General features: G+C 42.2%; 1 protein-coding gene and 1 long non-coding RNA gene across 5 annotated transcripts in view; one reads left to right on the top strand and one right to left on the bottom strand.

The window, feature by feature from the left end:
* Positions 1–424, bottom strand: part of LOC102757841 — a 189,949-nt gene extending 189,525 nt beyond the window's left edge. Inside the window, exon 1 of one of the 2 annotated variants that reach the window (XR_001514741.1) lies at positions 183–424. This is a non-coding gene — a long non-coding RNA (uncharacterized LOC102757841). The remainder of the gene's footprint in view (positions 1–182) is intronic. The other variant, XR_001514736.1, reaches the window with a different exon arrangement.
* Positions 425–605: 181 nt separating this feature from the next.
* MKLN1 (muskelin 1) overlaps positions 606–19,433 on the top strand; it is a 346,320-nt gene continuing 327,492 nt past the window's right edge. For all 3 annotated transcript variants that reach the window (XM_006752700.2, XM_006752701.2, XM_015567031.1), the window contains exon 1: positions 606–701. The gene's annotated coding sequence lies outside the window, so the exon portion shown is untranslated. The remainder of the gene's footprint in view (positions 702–19,433) is intronic.

The following is a 19,433-nucleotide window of genomic DNA, read 5'->3' as shown; positions in this document are numbered from 1 at the left end:
AGTAAGTTAATTTAGCAGGTCACAGGTTAAGAAATTATGATACAAAAATAAATTGCAATTTTATATATTAGCCATGAACACATGGAACCCAAAGGGAGGAAGGAAAAAAGGAAGGAAGTCCCCTAACCGCCCCCCCGCCCCCTTCAGCTCTGTCTCCTTTCTCAGCAACTCTACCTCCTTACCTCTCTTTGACCTCCTTTATTCTCCTTCAGAGCCTGGCCTTTGACTTCTTGGCCTCTTCTTCCCCTTCTTTGCCTGCAAAGCCCTGCCCCTCCTGGGGTCTCCTTCACACCCCCGCCTCTCTGGTCCCATCCTTTCTGCCGCCAAACCCCTGCATTCCTCAACAGCTCGGCCTGGTCGGCTTTAGCCAAATTTGTGGTCCGTGCCCCTGGGCTGGGAAAAGAGTGCGTGGCGCAAAGTGGGGGCAAGAACCCCCTCGGCGGTGGCTCCCCGCCTCGCCCCCCTCCGCCCCTCCGGAGCCCGGGTTGCGGCGCTTCCTGGGCGGATGGTTGGGACTCGCTGCAGCAGCTGCGGTTCTGCTGTGTCATGCAAGAAGAGGGCGGCCGGCGCTGGAGGGGGAGGAGGGGAGGAACCTGATCTCTCCGGTAGCGAAGGGCTGGAGGCTAACACCGAGCTCCCCCGAGCCTCCCTGGAGCAGGGAGGGCTCCGCTACCTCGGGGGGCCCTCCCCGCGGGCAGATGGTAAGTGGGGCGGCGCAGGTGGTCGCCTTGGGAAGGGAGCGCGCATGGGGGTTAGGCGGGGAGGTGGGGAGAACTAGGAGTGACCCGGGCCAAACCGAAGGAGCCCAGTGGCCAGCTGAGAGGGACCTAGGCCAGAGTAAGGGTGACCAGGAAAACGCAACCATAATTACCATTCGAATAACGGCCCGCAGTTGACTCAGGCTCCAGAGGAGTTGTGCGTCCCCCACCCAGGACAGAGCTAGAGGCGATCCTTCAGGGTTTGAGACCCATCATCCCACCAGCACTGGTTCTTCAGGGGAGAGCTGAGTAGTCAAAGTCAACATGCACCCTATTCCTACAGCCTGGCTGAGCGCGAGGAGCTGACCTGTTTAAAAGTAGGGAACGGTATGGAAACCTGCCCAACCTCACTTTAGCCACGAAAATAATAATGCTCTTGGCCAGTGGCCTCAGACAAACAGCCACTGGAGCAATTAAACAATCGATAGGAAGAAGAGCTTCGTTCCCCGCACCACCCTCCGGCAACCAGAGTCATTTGTCCTGCGGAAAGGAGAACAAGACTGTGCGCTTCTGTTCCCTCGCCTCCATCCCCATCGGCCTCCGCCCCACACAAGCTGCCGACCCCACTACTCACTCACACGCTGTCTGACCATGATGAGGGGACGGCCTTCACCTCTGAACTATTGCACCTCCACTGCCCTTTACCAGAGGGGCTTCAGAAACACAGAACTGAGAGCAGTGGGTGTAGGGACAGGCTGGGCACATATGGACATTATTGCTTTTACCTGAGTGCAGTTCTCAGGAAAACCTTCTATTATTATTATTATTATTATTATTATTCCTTTCCATTCACTCCTGGAGATTTTAAAGTGTTTTCTGAAACATCTTTTTTTTTTTTAATGCCAGTCATATGTTTAGAAAAGTAAGGGGTTGGTGGGATTCACGGAAAGGCTAATGACTGTCTCCGAAGCACATGCTGTTGCTAGGGAACTCGGGCTCCTGCTTTCCAATCACCAGCGTGTTCTGTGCAAGTCACATTTCTCAGGGTGTTATTATAATGAATGGCGTTTGGTTAGAAGCGTTCCTGCCTGTGTTGTAGCATCCTGCATGATCGTCGATGGCCTCACACCCAGTATCTTGTTTTCCTAATTTGATTTCTGTATTTGCGTCACTGCCAGGGACAGCAGACTAGACCAGTCAGGTTCACTTCCTGTTTCTCAGAACTGGTCTATATTTGGTCTCCCAGCACTAGCTGGTAAAACATTATCAAACTGATCCTCTTGGAAAGAAATTCGTTCTTTCTGTGAAAACAAATTAGTCCAATTAAATACTAATTTGCGTGGAACATGTCATCATTTGAGGAATAAAGTAGACTGCCCCGTTTGCCATTTGAGGAACCCATTCTTGAAATGGAAAGCCTAGGTCCTAGGAAAACCCGTTATCTTTATTTTCTTTTACCCAGAATCTTCATTCCTCAGCATTAGAAGTAAAACAAACTCAAGTAGAGAGTAGATTTGGGATGATATTTCTAAAAATGAAGCCCAAAAAAATACACATTGAAGCTGGGGAACTCATTTAAGCCAAATAAGGCACAGAATTGAGTGGAATCCAGGCCCCGGGAGCACAGGGTTAGCACTGGGGCTCAGAGAACACCGTGTGATCACACGGCTACACTACAAATAGGAGCCCATCACTCTGAGGACTATTTGTCTCTTACCAATCCCCTGTGTCCCTTGCTTTTTCCCCCAGTTCCTTCCTCTTTATAACAAGGATATCACAAAAGCAATATCATAAAGATAAGCACTATGTAAACAGTTTGGTAGGTCCTGATGTAGATAATTTGTTTAGATGGAAAATATAAGATGTATTTGGCATTAAGGAAAGGTCAGCTGACTGAAAGTTGGGAAATTTGCTCCCTTGCTATAGACCAAATGACCTTGGGCGAGCCAGTCCAAGCCTTTCTTCTCCTGTCAATGTCCTCATGGAAGTTTAACAACAGTGCTGGACTCAAAGATGTCTAAGCTTCCTTCCAATTACAAAATTCTGTGATTATATTGAATTTCGATTTTAGCTGGATTTTGCCATGTTACATTTTGACACTGAAACTGTAATACCTATCCATAGTGACCTTGGAGGACATTGTAATGGGGAATGAGTTGCTGTTGATACATCATTGTCAGTTTTCAGACAATCAAATGAAATTGATCTTACTCTCAATGTACTTACTCTGCTTGTGTAGTGATGTTGTAGCAGCAACAGAAAGGCTATAAAATTGTATGGGATGGGCTTTAAGTCACGTTAGATTTAGTTAACCCAAAATCCTTGGATGAGCAAAACAGTGGAATGATGAAAAAAAGCTACACAAGAAATAATCAACTGAATCCTCATGGAGCTAATACCTATTTACCTGTTATTTTAAATACTGATAGGCAAAAATATACCTAGCACAGATTTTTGAAATTTTCAGATTCAAGATATTAAGAAGCAGCATGAAGAAATGTGAGACTTGTGCCAGAGAGAAAAAACCCAACTTTGAAACCCCACTCTGCCACTTGATTTATTCATTATTGAGTGCCTGCTCTGTGTCAGGTACTATGCTAGACACTGGGAATACAAAGACAAGTAAGATAGTCTGCTTCAAAGGAACTTATAGTATAATGAGGAGACAGATAAGTACACAGTTGATCACACAACAGTGAGATGATATCAACAAGAGAGCTCAGAGGGGTAACCAACCATGGCTGGCCATAGTCAAGGTCCCTAACCATAGAAGATGAAGAGGAGTTCTGAAAGATAAGTAGAAATAATACAGACAAGTGGGCAAGTTAAAGAGAGATGTATTCCAAGTTAAAAAAAAAACAAAAACGTACAATGTATGAAGTCCTGGAGGTGAAAAGGTTACCCAGAGAGTTGGGAGGGAAGGACAGTGCCCAGGAAAGCAGTAGATGCTCAGTTAATACATTGTGTGGATGCACGGCAGGAGTTCTGAAGGATACGCCTAGAAAGATCAGTAAGGTCTTGTATGTCTTCCTGAGAAGTTTCAATTTATCCTAAAGCTGATGGAGAACCACTGATAAATTTTAAGGAGTATGTCCATTTTAGAAAGATCATTACAGTTTGAAGAATTTATTAGTGTGAGTAACACTGTAAAACAAACGGACTAGTTAGGACATTAGCATTATAGGCAGCAAATGATGGACATCTAAACTAAGGCAGCAAGAATGGAAATGGAGAGAGCAGAAGGATTCAAGACATATTTAGGATAATAGAACCAACTGAATTTTATTATTGATTTTATCTGCAGGATTAGCAATAGAAGTAGATTTATGACTTAGGTAAATGGCAGGATAGTGGTACCGTTTGCCGAGATGGAGACTTCAGGAGGAAACATAGGTTTAGGAGGGAAGGTAATGAGTTTAATTTGAAACATGTTGAGTTTGAAGTGTCCGTGGGCTATCAAAGTGAAGCCTTGTATTATGTAATTGAACAGGAAAGTCTAGAACTCAGGAGAGAGATCTATGCTGGCATCATCAGAATGTGATAATGTAATGGTTTATGAAAGTAGATGACATACCCAACAGAAAAGGTATAGCATGAAAAGAGGAGAGGAACTACTCTGGAAACTTATGGAAATTACAACATTTAAAAGGTGGGAAAACAAGCATACAAAGGAAGGACATCCAGAGAGGTAGCAGGACCAGGAACAAGTAGTTTCAGAGAAGCCAAGGGAGGAATTGGCAACGGTATTAAATGCTAGAGAAAGGTCAAGAAAAATGAGGACGGAAAGTCCTCGGACTTGGTAACAAGGAGGTCATTGTTGTGTTTGGCAAGAAGGAATTTATTGGGGTAGTAACCAGATTGCAGTGGATTGAGGAGGAGAGGAGGTAGATAGAGGAAGTTCTTCTGGATAAGAAGGACTAAAGGGCAAGTAGAAGGGGGAAATAAAGGTATTGGGAAGAGAATGAAAGCATGGTCTGTTAAGGCTGAATAGGAAACAACGGAAATAATACAGCAATACCAAACTTTTTATTCTGTGAAGCCCTCTCCTTCAAATTAAATGGCATCACCATCCACCAATTGCTCAAGTTGAAAAACACATGTACAGGATTCTTCTCTTTTCCTCAGTCCTCACATCCAATCCATGAGGAATTCAGCTCAACCCTCCCTCCAAAACACTTTCACAATCTATCTATTTCTATCTCTACTGCTACCACCCCAATATAAGAACCATCTTCTGGGCTTCTGTAATAGCGTTTTAATGGGTCTTCTTGCTTCCACTCTTGCTCCTACACTCCCCAGCACAGCCAGAGTGACATAAAGCATAAAACATAAATCAGATCTTATTTCTTCTCTTTTTACAATCCCTCCATGTCTTCTGATTGCACTTGGAATGAAGTCCAGACTCCTTTGCTGGTCCTATGTGGCATCGCAGACTACCTCTTCAGTCTGTCCCCCCACTCCAATCACACTGGCCTTTTGGATACTCCTCAATCACATTGGATTTGCTCTTGTTTTAAAGGACTCACCCCAGATATTTCCTTTTTCCTGGAATAGTCTTTTGATCATTCTAATCTCTGTTTAAATGTCACCTCCTCAAAGAGGCCTGTCCTGGCCACCCTTACTAACGTATCCTTCTCTGTCTACCTTCCCAACCATCCCATGTATTTTTTTCAGAGTAGTAAAACTTTATTACTATTTGTTTTTATTGTTTGAACCCTAAGAGGATTTCTGGCACATATTAGGCACTTAAAAATGTTCATTGGATGTTTATAGAAGAAAAAAAGAAGAGACATTGATTATTAGAAATGAGAGGCATGAAAGATCAGAGCCTGGTGTGGTTGAGGGATGGCCAGTGGTGATGGATTACTAGGCTTTTAAGATTCCAGGAGTGGGAGAGTTACTAGCTGTGTGACATTGGGCATTCGTATTCTCTGAGGTTCACATTGTGATTAATAATAATATGTGCATCACAGGGCTACTAGAAAAATTAAATAGTATAGCGATAGGTTTTAGGCAATCTTGTCAAGCTATTATCAGGAAATCAGGACTTCTGCAAAGCAATTTATAACTTTTGCACGTGAACACTTCATGTGAGCTCCCCTGTAATGGAGTTAACATTTGATGATCTTTTTTTTTATTAGGGAAAAATGGCTAGGTTGTGACTTAAAAAAAAATATCAGGATACCTGAAAGAACGTAGATATTAGATTACTTAAGACGAAACCAAAATACTCCTACAAATTAATAAGAAAAGCAGCGAAAACCTTGGGAGATTGGGCAAAGAGTTTGACAGATTGTAGTTAAAGAAATACAAATGGATCTGTTAAATATGTAAAAAAGCTCACCCTTTCTCATAACAACAGATACACAAATTACAATGCAATGAGATGTGTAGTTTACATATCAAGTTGGCACAAATAAAAAGTTTAGTAGCTCCCTGGCCCGTATGCTCGGTGGTTAGACCATCAGCCTGCACACTTGAAGAGTCGTGGGTTCGAATCCTAGTGAAGGACACATACCTGAGTTGTAGGTTTGCTTCTTGACCCTATTAGAGGCTCTGGGCACGTGCAGGAGGCAACCAGTTGATGTTTCTCTCTCACATCGATGTTTCTCTCCCTCCCTCCTTTCTTTCTACTCTCTCTAAAAAGCAATAGAAAAAAAATATCCTCAAGTGAGAATTAACAACAACAAAAAAAGTTTAATAGCATACTTTGTTTGCCAGGCTGGGAAGAGGGTGAACATTGTCAGTAGGAGTGAAACCTCTATGGAGGGCAACCTGGCAGTATTTATCAAAATTTTAAATGTACAAGCCTTTGACCTAGCAATTCCACTTTTATATATTTACCCAATAGATACATTCACACATCTATTGAAGGATGACTCTTCTAGGGTCTTCACTGACTATGTATGCTAAAGACGGAAAACAACCTACATGTCTATCAGTAGAGATGTGGTTAAATAAATTAGGGTACAGTTATATAAGTGAAAGGTAGGCAGCTGTTTAAAAATTGTGAAGTGGTTTAGTGTACTGATCTGAAAAGATCCTCACGATACATTGCTACATTAAAAAAAAAAAGATGAACAACATGTATTTTGCTAGTATTTTATTTCTTTTTAAAGACTATTACCTTTTTTTTCTTGGCCTGAGAAACATCTGTGAGAAGGGAAAATAGAGCACGGCAAGAGCAGATGTGGGGAGACCAGTTGAGAAGGTATTTCAGCAACTCAAGTCAGAGATGCTGGTTTCCCGGACTAGGGTGGTGGCATGTACAGGAAGAGAACTGATCAGTGTTAAGAGTTATTTTTAAAAACTTGTCCATTTAAATGGAGAGGGAGGTCGTGTCATGGTTGACTTGAGAATTCCTCCAAGATCAGAGGCATGAGTACAGGTGTCAATCACCAAGATGGAGAATCCTGAGACAACAACAGAATTCCCAGGATGACGCTTCTAAGATCTGTCAGTGAAGAGCCTGAAAGAGTCATCCTTCAGTACATGTGTGAATGTGCCTATTGGATAAATATATAAAAGTAGAATTGCTAGGTCAAAGGCGTTGTGCGTTTAAAAATGTGATACATACTGCCGGATTGCCTTCCACAGAGGTTGTACCAACTTTCACTCCTATTGACAATGTTCACCCTCTTCCCAGCCTGGCAAACAGAAAGTGGTGATGTCTACTGCAGACCTAAGATACAGGCCTTAAGCCAGAAGAGCTGCTGGAACTGGGTGTATAAATTTGGGAGAAGATTGCTTAAAGAGGGAAGATAGAATCAAAAGAGTAGAAGGCTCTGGACTAAGCTCTGCTCATTTAGGGATTGGATAAAAGGAAAGAGCTGGCAATGGAGACTGAGAATCAGAAACCAGAAAAATAAAACCAAGAAATTACGGGCCAATGAAACCAAGAGAAGACTACGTTAAAGAGGATCATGTTAAATGTTGCCAAAATGTCCAAGAAGGTCATTATCACTTGTTTCTCTCATAAACCCTAAGCTCCCCGAGAGTTGGGATTATTTTATTTATTTTTGTATCCTCGGGGCTTGCCCCGTGTCTCACACATAATAAGTAATCACTAAAATTTCATTAAATTGAAAAGAGAGACAATGACACCGAGAGACAGGCAGGCAGAGATACTGAAAGATAGCAGAATGTACCCTTGGGCCTCAAAAAATAAATAAGACATATTCCCTTGAGCTTTGCTGCAAACCAAACCTGATCTTAGAAAAGCAGGGAGGTTCTGCTCCCCAATTTTACTCTGTGCCGACACATTGATTGAGCTCTCACAGTGCCATATCGTTGCGATCTTAAATGCTCCCCGAAACATCTTGATGAGTCGCTTTCACCTGGTCATTCTGAGTCATTTTTGCTTTTATTTAGGTTCTGAGTGATGACAAAAAGGGCAATTGGCTTTTCTCATCTATCTGACTCTATCCTACCACCTTGAATCAGTTGATGGAGCCTGGAGGATCCATTCTGGTGCCACTACAGTTCTGTAATAACTGTAACCCCTCACCAGGATGCCCGGCCCTAGCTTCCCATCAAAGGAAAGGATGACGCTTGGCAGGAAGAGAGGTATCGCTTCTTAGAGAAACCTCCAGCTTCTCAATCTGTTACTGTGTCTGCAGAAAGGAGCTATTAGGAGAGAATGGACAGGATTCCAAAGGAGGGAAGGTTTCTATTCTGTCCTGAGAACATGGAAACCTGCACAGCCACAGAAATGTCATGACCATTTGGTGCAGTGTCCTTGAATTTGAAACTAAAATAATAGATGTCATTTAAACAATATTGAAAATGTTATGACATCCTGTATTATGTAGTTAGAGCAAGGGTTAGCAGAAGTTTTCTGGAAAGGGCCAGATGGGAAATTTTTTAGGCTTTGTGGCCCAGCTACTCAACTCTGCCACTGTAGTGTGAAAGCAGACACAGACAACAAGTAAATGAATGAGCATGGCTGTGTTCCAATTAAAACTTTATTTATGGGCACCGAGACTTGCATTGCATGTATCTCTCACATGTCTGAAATATTAGTCTTCTTTTGATCTTTTTTAGCTACTTAAAAATTTGAAAATCATTCTTAGCTCTTAAGCCATACAGAAATAGGGGTGGGTTGGATTTGGCCAGTGGACAGTAGTGATTGAGCAAACATAAAGATCATGTCATGAGAAAGATGTTCAGAAGCATAACTTGTGAAGAAAATAACCTGTTCATATACAGGGATTGGCAAAAGCGGGTTTACAGTTGTGAGTATGCAAAACACAGCGTTAATAAAGTCATTGTAATAATCATAACCTGCATGTCTTTTTCCATACGAACAACTGCTCACCCCTATAAACTTCTTTATTGTAACTTCTCAAGTTTATTTGAACATATAAACACATTTTCCCACATCTGACTTATCTGGAAATAAAGTATATCTCCTCAGTTCAGAATTATATAACACTTTGCCTCTTCTCTCCTTGTGATGAATGAATGTGCAGGAATGTAGAATTTTTACAGAGCAAACTGAAGAATTCTTACTACTTGACTTTATAAATACCCACACCAAGAGAGGACTTAGGAGTTTTAATAACATTTTAAAACTGCATTAAATTCCTTCAATAAGTACTCATTAATGCTACCTCTTTAATAGTTCAGTACTGAGTGTTACAGAGTTAGAGCCAAAAGAGGATAGATGATGATAGGTAGATTGATAGATAAAAGATAGATAGATAGATAGATAGATAGATAGATAGATAGATAGATAGAAATCTAGAGGCTGATAGGTGTCAGTGAGAATTGTTTGGATGTAGCACAATATAAATGTAGTCACTTAAGCAACAGATAGGCTGTTAGACAAAACTACGTTTAAATCTGAGTTCTTGTTTGTCCCAGATGTGTGACCACATAAGCTTCAGTTTCCAATTTTTAGAATGGGGATAAAAAACCCATTTCTCAATGAGATTGTAGGGATTAAATGAGACCGTGCCTACCAGCTAGCGTGGTGCCCAGTACATGGTAAGTCATCAGTAAACGGGAGCTGTTGTATTAACCAACACGGAGGTATGTAATTTGTTCAAAAGAAGCGTCCACGATCAAAGGCAAAGCAGAGTGACCTTGTGAGTCAAGAACTTATGAACACGAACCTGAGGACTGATGCCTGGCAGAGAAGGTTGGGGTGAAAGTAAAAGCAGAAGTGACATGGTCACAGGAACATACATCAGGCAGCCAGACAGTTGTCTTGCCTTTGCTTCCCTAGTAACCAGCAGCTGGATTGTCTAAGGAGCTACCCTTGTAGGTCTGGCTCTCCAACCTCCCCAATGCTTAACTGCCAATGCTAATGGGGAAAAAGTGTGTCATCAGTACAAACCCCGGCATCTTGCTTCCTTCCAGTCAGGTAGCTGTGCGCCTCAGACACCTGTAGCTCCCTGCTACTATGCCTCCCGCTACTATGCTTATCCAATTCTGGGTTTCCACCTTGACCTCCACACTTCAGTCTCTGGTCATTCTGCCTTGTATGACAGTCCCTCCTGGTAGATTTAGGACCCTGTCCTGAACCCTGGCCTACTTCACCATGACTCTGGCATCTTATTTAGCTTACCTCTAACCAGTCCTCTTCCCCAGAGGGTTGTGTGCTACTGCCCACACCCCGGTTGTGATCCCCTTAAACTATGGTACACAGGAGGTTACCCTTCATACTGGATTAGTCAATATTAAAGACTTCCTGAACTTGATCTTGGTGTGAGATATCAAGTCTTGCACAGCTCGGCTGCCTTAATCCAAGCCAGCTTCTGTATTCACGACCCCTGCCCTGGGAGTACTCCCCACACCAGTCCTGGCTCATGCTCTCAACCACTGGCCAAGTGTTGTCAACTAGTCCTAGCAAAACTTGTGATCCTGTTATGGCAACGTCAGGAATGCTTTCCCAATTCAAATGACAAAATTATTGGCACAGGGCCACAATTTAGAGGTAATGGAGAACTTTAACATCTCCAGACAAACTCATTCTGTGGAAAATGAGCATCAAATAAAGTTAGCATGACTTCAATTTAAACTAATTGCTTAGCTCTGGGTGATGGGTCTCTGTTGGTTGGGCCTTGCCCTGTATACCACAGGGTTGGCAGTTGGGTTCCTGGTCGAGATGCATGCTTGGGTTGCGGGCTCAATTCCTGGTAGGGGATGTGCAGGAGGCGGCTGATTGATGTTTCACTCTCACATTAATGTTTTTCTCTTTCTCCCTCTCCCTTCCTAGGAACCCACTCTAAAAAGCAATAAAAATATATTAAAAATAAATAAAAATAAACAAATTACTCTTTGAATAGGTACAACTCTTCTGTGCTTAATTCTAGCCAGCTAAGAAGAATGTGTTGGTGAGGTACAAGTGACAAACAAATTACATGACCTCGGCATCCTTGAAATGGTTATAGCCAGAGAGGCAGTTCTGTATTTTCCAATATGACCCAAGGAAGACTTGAATAAGTTAAGATAAAATATGGACATGAAGCTCTGTCTGGCCAGAAACTAGGAAAGTGCTCTCAAAAGGAGTAAAATGACTTAAAACTTAAATTCTTATAAAGCCAATAATTTCCATGAGGAATAGGGAGCATCTGGTAAAGACAATGTGGCTGCTCAAGAAGTGTTCTGATAAGTTCGTATTTTTATTTATTTACTTTATCCTCACCCGAGGATATGTTTACAATTATTTGAGAAAGAGAGAGAGAGAGAGAGTGAGAGAGAGAGAGAGAGAATCATCAATGTGGGAGAGAAACATGTATCAGTTGCCTCCATAAGTGCCCCAACTGGGGATTGATCCGGCAACCTAGGTATGTGCCCTGACTGGGAATTGAACATGCCACCTTTTTGGTGTATGGACAATGCCCTAATAGAGTCACATGACCAGGGCCAAGCTTGAATTTTTAAAGGATATGTACAAAAGGTAGCAGTTAGGGTATAAAACAAACCTCAAAAGAAGGGCTCAAATCTGTGAAAAGAATGCCAGAGGGCTAACATCAAGAGACAGTAGGATCTATTGAAAGTGATGAAGACAATTCATGGGTTTTTGTGGGGGTTTTTTTGCTTACGGGTATAGTAAGAATATTATGAAGACGGGGTAGTGCTATTGAATGTTAATCATTAACTGGAAACCAGAACCATTCCATTATAGCATTTTCTAGATTCTAAGGATCAAGCTTTTTCCCTCATATTTTTCATAGTTTTAAAATAAAACAATATCTTTTTTTAAAATATAGCTTTATTGATTTCAGAGAGGAAGGGAGAGGGAAGGAGAAATAGAAACATCAATGATGAGAGAGAATCATTGATCAACTGTCCCCTGCACTCCCTCTATTGGAGATTGAGCCCACAACCTGGGCATGTGCTCTTGACTGGAATTGAACCAGAGATCCTTCAGTCCACAGGCCGACGCTCTATCCACTGAGCCAAACTGACCTGGGCCAGAGAATATCTTTAATAGATATGCTTGATAGTTATGTGGTAGTATTTGTGGGGAGGAGGGCTCTAAAAATAGTAATTATATGGTGGTGCATTATATAATAACTAGAGGCCCAGTGCACAAATTCGTGCACAGGTGGGATCCTCCTGCCTGGGCGGGCTGTGGGGAGGGTACCCAAGCGGTTGGCGGGCTGGCCCTGCCCCCTGGTTGAACTCTGGTGGAACCTGATCGAGGGGACAATTTGCATATTACCCTTTTATTATATAGCATCTTTAGAATAGAGGGTATATGGAATTCTTTTCACTCGGCTCTTCTAGTTATAATCCCGCTTTGTGTCCTAAAAGTGTCAGTGCTGCCAGGGGCCACCAAAGGTAAGAAAGAGTCAGAAAGGAAATTGGAGACCACCGTCAGAAGTGTGATGCCCGTGGAGGGAGCAGAAAAGGGTGGATGAGCACTACTGAAGAATGGAAGAGTTGCAGATGCTAGAGATAGGACTGAAACAGGAAAGGAATACTGTGGTCAAAACCTCTAAGAAAGGGTAACAAAGAGACCATGGCTGACTTACAGAAGCCAAGTCACTGTCACAGAAGGCATGGGGAAAGTGTCTTAGTCAGTTTGAGCTGCCATAACAAATACCATAGGCTGGGTGACTTAAACCAAAATGTTTACTTCTCATAGTTCCAGAGGCTGGGGAGTTCACCTCCACGGTGCCAGCAGATTCAGTGTCTGCTGGGAGCCCACTTCCTGGTTTGCAGAAAAGGACCTTCTTGCTGCCTCCATACATGAAGACAGAGATCGTGTCTCTGGTGTGTCTTCTTATAAGGATACTAATCCCACTCATGGGGGCTCCACCTAATTAACTCCCCAAAGCCCCACCTCCAAATATCATCGTATTGGGATTAGAGTTCAACATATGAAGAGGTGGGGCAGGGGCACAAATGTTCCATGAATAGCAGATAGAGAGAGGGGATGTGTGTTGAAAAAACCAGGCATGGTCAAGATGCAGGGAAGGATAAAATAACTGCTACGAAGATACTCAGGAACAATATTGAAGAGGGGGTCAGTGGATAATGGCGTGGGCGAGGCAGAACATTTTGAACTTGACTAACATGTGGTATGTGGATATGACTGGGCCTTGCCTCTTCTGAATCACTGCGGTGATTGACTTAAAGTCCCAGGGCTCCAGGGTCCACCTTGGTTAGCTCCAGTTGACCTAGGGAGGGCTCCTCTGAGAATATGTTTAAATCAAGATATGGGTCTGGGGTCACAAACCAGGAAAAAACATTACCAAGTGGCATAGTGGTAAGTAAGATCCTGAGTTTAAAAAAAAAAAAAGTCCAAATAAGTAACCAGAGAACAAAGTAGCCAAAAGATAGAGACTTTACCAGAATAAATTCAGGGGAGAGTAGAAGTGCGGTCTAAGCCTACTGGGTCTCTGAAACGTATGTTAAAGAAGGAATTTAGTCCTGGCCGGGTGGCTCAGTTGGTTGGAGTGTTGTTCCACACACCAAAAGGTTGCCGGTTTGATCCCTGATCAGGGCACATACGGGAGGCAACCTGATGGATGTTTCTCTCTCACATCAATGTTTCTCTGTCTCCCTTCCTCTCTAAAATCAATGAAAACATGTTCTCAGGGGAGGGTTAAAAAGAAAAAAGGAATTTAGAGAACTTAAGATCAGTAGGCCATGAGAAAAATGTTCCAACCACATTTGATTAGACCTTTAGAAACTGGTACACCCAGATGGCCCCTATGTAGCTTGAATATAAAGAGATTAGTACCTAAGGAGGGACTGTGTCTTTTCATGATTTTAACTCTAGTTTCTGCCATGTTAATAGTGGTAAAATAAATGAGTTTTCAAATGGCTGAGTATTTGTCATTTTCTATTAAAAACAATTATCTTGATATTTGAAGACATAGTCCTTACCTTAGTTGTCTTCTTCTATGCATCTCCTTTCCCAGCTAGTCGTGTAGCTCTGGGAAAGCAGACTCCTCCTTTATCTCAGGAGGTAGGGCATGAGGGCCAGGCTAAGCCAATCAGTGAATCAGTAATACAAACAAAATAAAAAGCTAAATGAGATATTCTAGATCATAAAAATATATATGTAATAGTGTCCTTAATATATAAAGAGCGCTTAAAGGCTTCTAAGAAAAAGACAACATCTCAAAAGAAGAATGGGTAAAAACATGAAAAGGCAAAAAGAGAAAAAGGGATTCGATTAAAATGAAAAAGGTCCAGTCTTACTAGTAATTAAATAAATGCAAATTAAAATAAAACCAAAAGTCTTCGTGCCTAACAAAATGTCAGGAAATTTAAAATGATATCTTGCATGGGTAAAGATGCTGGGAATAAGCACCCTCATATAATCTTGGCATTTAAATTGGTCGTGCATTCTGGAGAGCAATTGGCATTGTATATAAAAAAAAACCTTAACGTGTGCAAACTATTTAACACGGTAACTTCATTTTAAGGCTTTATCTTAAGGAAACAAACCAGAATCACTCACAAAGTGTAATGTAAAAGAATACTTAGTATTCTATTCTTTACAATATTGAACACTTGGAGATAACCACTATAAGTGTCCAAAGGGAAGTATTGCATAAATTATAATGAATACCGATGATGAAATTTGTTCATCCAGTAAAAAGTAGATTATGGGAAAGTGTCCTGACAGCAGAAAATGTTGGTCATTTGTTATTAAATATATTTGCTCAGAAAGAAGACTGGACAGTTACACAGAGAAACATTAATAATGATGATATCTTGGTAGTGGCATTACAATTCATGTTCTTCTTGGTGAGTTTTGAATATTTTAAATCCACTCAATAACAAATGTTGCTCTTTAAGTCAGGATAAAAAAGAAATTTAAGCCAAAAAGGAAGCCCAAGGTGAATGAGGAGGGAGAAGAGAGAACTTCTCATTTTTAAACGAGTTTCAAACCTTCTGATCCATATAAACTACATCCTGTGATACAAAAAGAGTTTCCAGATATTATCAGAGACATGCTATGAGGAGAAGAATTATCATATGGCTGGAATTAGATGGATATACCAATTATTGGGAAAGGAAATGGTGGGTTCCAGAACCCACACTGACAAGCTTAATTTACTTAGGAAAACAGAGTTGGTATCAACAGGAGGCAGCATGGGTTCGCGTAAGTCCTTCCAAACTACACTCATCCTCCTTGTCCCCCATACGCCCTACAGCATGTGATCCTCACCCCAGGCTCTGACTATTATTATTATTATTCCCTTTTCACTGAAGCTGAGCTGAGGCCAGAGATATGACTTGCCCAAGATCCTGTAGCTGGTTTGAAAGATTACAGACATGTTGCTCAATCCTGACATTGGACAGAGGTTTTCATGGGATCCTTGTATGTAAATAGTGGAACATGGAACAGGATATTATACAGAATTTTTAGTAGAGGAAATGATTATACCCAAAAGTGTGGATTAAAAGAGCATTGTTTACCTGGAGGTTTCTAGTGGTGATAATACCTTCTCACCTATTGAGTACTCGTGATATGCAAAGTTCTCTGCAAAAGTACTTTCTGTCACTTCAGTTAATCTTCCCCAACAGAAACAGGCACTGTTACCATCCCCATTTTATAGACGAGAAAACCAAGGCTCAGGATGGCTAATGAACTTGCTTCTGATTAAACAGCTCGTAAGGAGGAAAGGTGAGATTTGTTACAGAAAGTCTGTTTAAGAGCCCATATGTTTAACTATTATACTAACGTGGCCCTTGGCTCCTGTTCTGCTCAACTTGGTTTTTTTTCCTCTTTTATTAAAAGGAAGGTGTATTGATCCTTAGTAATGATGTAAAACCCATATTTCTGCTAAGAATACAAAGCGGAGAGAACAGAAGAAAAGGAAGGCAAGAAAAGCAACATTTAGTGAGCTCTCCTAACGTATTACTAGTACGTACTGTGCTGCCCTCCTTTAAGCCTCCTTTAATGTCATTACACTTTGTAATGTAAATATGATTATCTCTATTTTCACTGATAAGCACGTTGAGCTGGGAAGAGATCCTGATGTGTCCAAGGTCACTGGGCTACATAACAAAATCAAATACTGTTTAATTTACATCTGTCTGACTCCCAAGACCTTATTGTCTTCACTATTGGCCAATAAAAATCAAATGTAAACATAGTATTTAGTGGGAGAAAATGAGAAATCCTGCAATTAGCTTTAAAAAGTCAATGTTATAAATAAAGAAGTGGGAGATCGAGTCAACATTTCAAGTGCAAAAGGTCTGAAGATCTGGGTTGATTGTGAAGCACCATGAGTCAGTGGTATTTACTGTCAGAACACTCATACAGTCTCAGATGGCGTAAACAGAAGAACTGTGTCCCGGAAAAGGGTGAGAATGCTCCTACTGGTGTGTGCACTGCTTGTTCCAGATGAGAATTGTGATTAATTCTGAGGGCCACATTGTAAAAGGAACAGACTAGGCTATGGATCTTCAGAGGAGAGCAGCCAGCTAATAACAAAATATACACATACATACATGCAGGTATACATACTAGTACATAAAGATTGGATTATTTCACAAAAGTTAAATAAGTGAGAAAACCCTAGAAGTAGCTGAAAAACATCTTCAGTTAGCTGAAGGGCTGCTAAATGGAAGAGATTCTTATATTGTGTAAGAACTATGGGATAGAGGATAGAGAACTGTGGTTAGAGGGAAGCAGAGTTTTGGCCAATAAATGAAAAACCAAAATATAAATGTGTCTTGCATATCATTTTAGGCACTGAAATGCCAAGCCCAATGCTTCAGACATAGCAGATACTCAACAAATATATGTTGAACTGAATAAGATGTTCAGTTGTTATTCAAAAATGCAACACCGTTGTCTTGTGGGGTAGTAAGCTCCCAAGAGATGTTTGAGCAAAAGCTAGGTGTTGTCTTAAAGACCCTCATCTCATTAAAAACAATGCTGACACGTTGCCCAACCCCACCTTCTTCCAAGCTATTACCTGCATTTCCCATAGCCAAACTTCAAAGAGGAGTCTTCCCTCAATCCATTCCTGCCTGATTTCCAACTCTAGAAATAGTGCTCTTCAGACTTAATGACCAAACCCAATCTTATCACTCATCCTACTCCAGGGAGAAGTGCTGGCCATGTCTTCTTTGAAGGTCTCGTCTCCTTTCACTTTCAGACCTCACTCTGCCCCTGTCTCCTGCTACCTCTCTGACTGCTCTTGCCCAGTCTCCTCCCCTGACTCTTCCTCCTCTGACAGCCGCCTGCGTGCTTTTTCCCAGGGTCTTGTTCTTGGCGTTCTTCTCACGGTTTGCCCTCCTCAGGATATCCCACCCATTCTGAGCACTTAGCTACCACTAGGCACTGACTTCTGAACCTCTGTATTCAGTCCAAACGTCTCTCCTGACCTGCAGCCCTGTCTTTCATGCACACCTAGATCTCCTATAACCATAATAGGCTGGCTACTCATCTTCCCTGTTGATCTTAGTTAATGTCATTACACTTCCACCTTATCTTTCTCCCTTACTCCCAGACCCCTGTCTAATCAATAACTACTAGAAGCCTGGTGCACGGATTCGTGCACCAGTGGGGTCCCTTGGCCTGGCCTGCGCCCTCTTGCAATCCAGGACCTTGGGACTCTTGCAATCCAGGATTCTTGAAAATCCAGGACTCTTGCAAACCAGCTGCCGGTTTTGGCCTGATCCTTGCAGGCCCAATCCCTGCACTGGACCTCCAGTATGCATCTAAGATCTTTGGTTAATCTCTTCCCCCCTCCCCCCTCCACCCTTCCCTCTGAGATTCATCAATCTGTTCCATGTTTCCATGCCTGTGCATTGAGCATCTGCCCCCGGTGGTCAGTGCACATCATAACTACTGTTCTAATGGTCAAACGGTTGAATGGTCACTTAGGCTTTTATATATATAGAAGATGTCATCAGTGCTACTTCTAAATCTCCCTTGGACTACTTTTCATCCCACTGCTGCTATGGTGATTCAGACCTTAATCTCTTCCTCAGTCTGTTACAGTGGCCTTCTAGGTGGGTTTCCTCGCTGGAGTCTCCCCTTAGTCCAGTTCAGCCTGCTGCAAAAGTTTTATTTTTTTTAATATGTGATCACAACTCCCTCCTATTTAAGAATCTTATATAATAAAAGCCTGACATGCTAAGTGTCCAACAGTGTGACCATTTGACCAGTCGCTATGATGCACACTGACGACAGGGGCCAGACGCTCTGACCCTTAGGTTAGCTTGCTGCTGGGGTCTAGCTGAGCAGGACTGGGTGAGTTGGGCTGGACATGCCCTGGAGCCCTCCAGCGGCCCCTCCCTGGCTCTGATTGGCTCCAACTGGGACTGGGCGAGATGGAGTCAGACATCCCTGGACAAATCCGTGCACCGAGTCCATTTCGCTGGGCCTCTAGTCTCTTATAATTACTTACTATCTTATAATTACTTACTACCTTAGCTGTAAATCAAGGTTCCCTTCAATATGGTTGTAACTTACCTTGCCAGTCATTTTTAGCCTGCACCAGATTTTCCCTCTTTTCTTTGAACACAGTTGGCCTTTTCATACCTTTGTGCTTTTTCTCATCTTATTCCCCTAAGAATCTTCTCCCCTTGGCCAACTCATCTCCTCCTACGGGCCCAATCCATATTCAGCACTTCAGGAAAGAATCTTCTTCAGCTTCCAAGTCAGACTTCGGGGCAAGAGATATGATATTTAAAGCAATGGACTGGGTGGGCAATCGTAGATGGCCATGCCCAAGAGGGCCCCCAACATTCAGAAATCAGAAAGGACCCAGCAAAAGAGACGTAAAAGGAACAGACAATGAGGTAGGAGAGAAGCCGTGTGGTATGAAGTAGCCAAATGAGGAAAATGTTTCAACAAGAAGGGAGTGACCATTGGTGCCACGAAGCTGCTGAAAGGGCAGTAAGATGAGGATGGATAATTGACCATTGGATTTGACAACATAGAGGTCATTGCAACCTTCACAGGTGTGTTTTCAGTGAAGTCACGGGGTGGAGCATAAAGCTGATTGGAGTGGCTTCAGGAGAGTCAGTAATGAGAATGTTGATGTTTCTTGAATGGGTGAAGTATTGGACAATTGAAGAAATAATGTCTTAACCTCAGGGGGAAGACAGGGGAGGGTGGGTGGGAAGAGATCAACCAATGAACTTGTATGCATATATGCATATCCCGTGGACATAGACAATGGGGTGGTGAGGGCCTGGGAGTGGCAAGGGTGAGGGAGGATGGGAGCAGGCTGGAAGAGGTTAATGGGAGGAAAAGGAGGACCTATGTAATACTTTCAACAATAAAGATTTTTTAATTAA

This window comes from Myotis davidii, unplaced genomic scaffold (assembly GCF_000327345.1).
Source record: "Myotis davidii unplaced genomic scaffold, ASM32734v1 scaffold1290, whole genome shotgun sequence".
Lineage (NCBI taxonomy): Eukaryota > Metazoa > Chordata > Mammalia > Chiroptera > Vespertilionidae > Myotis > Myotis davidii.
The sequence above is the reverse complement of the archived record's forward strand: the minus strand, read 5'-3'. Positions and strand labels throughout refer to the sequence as shown.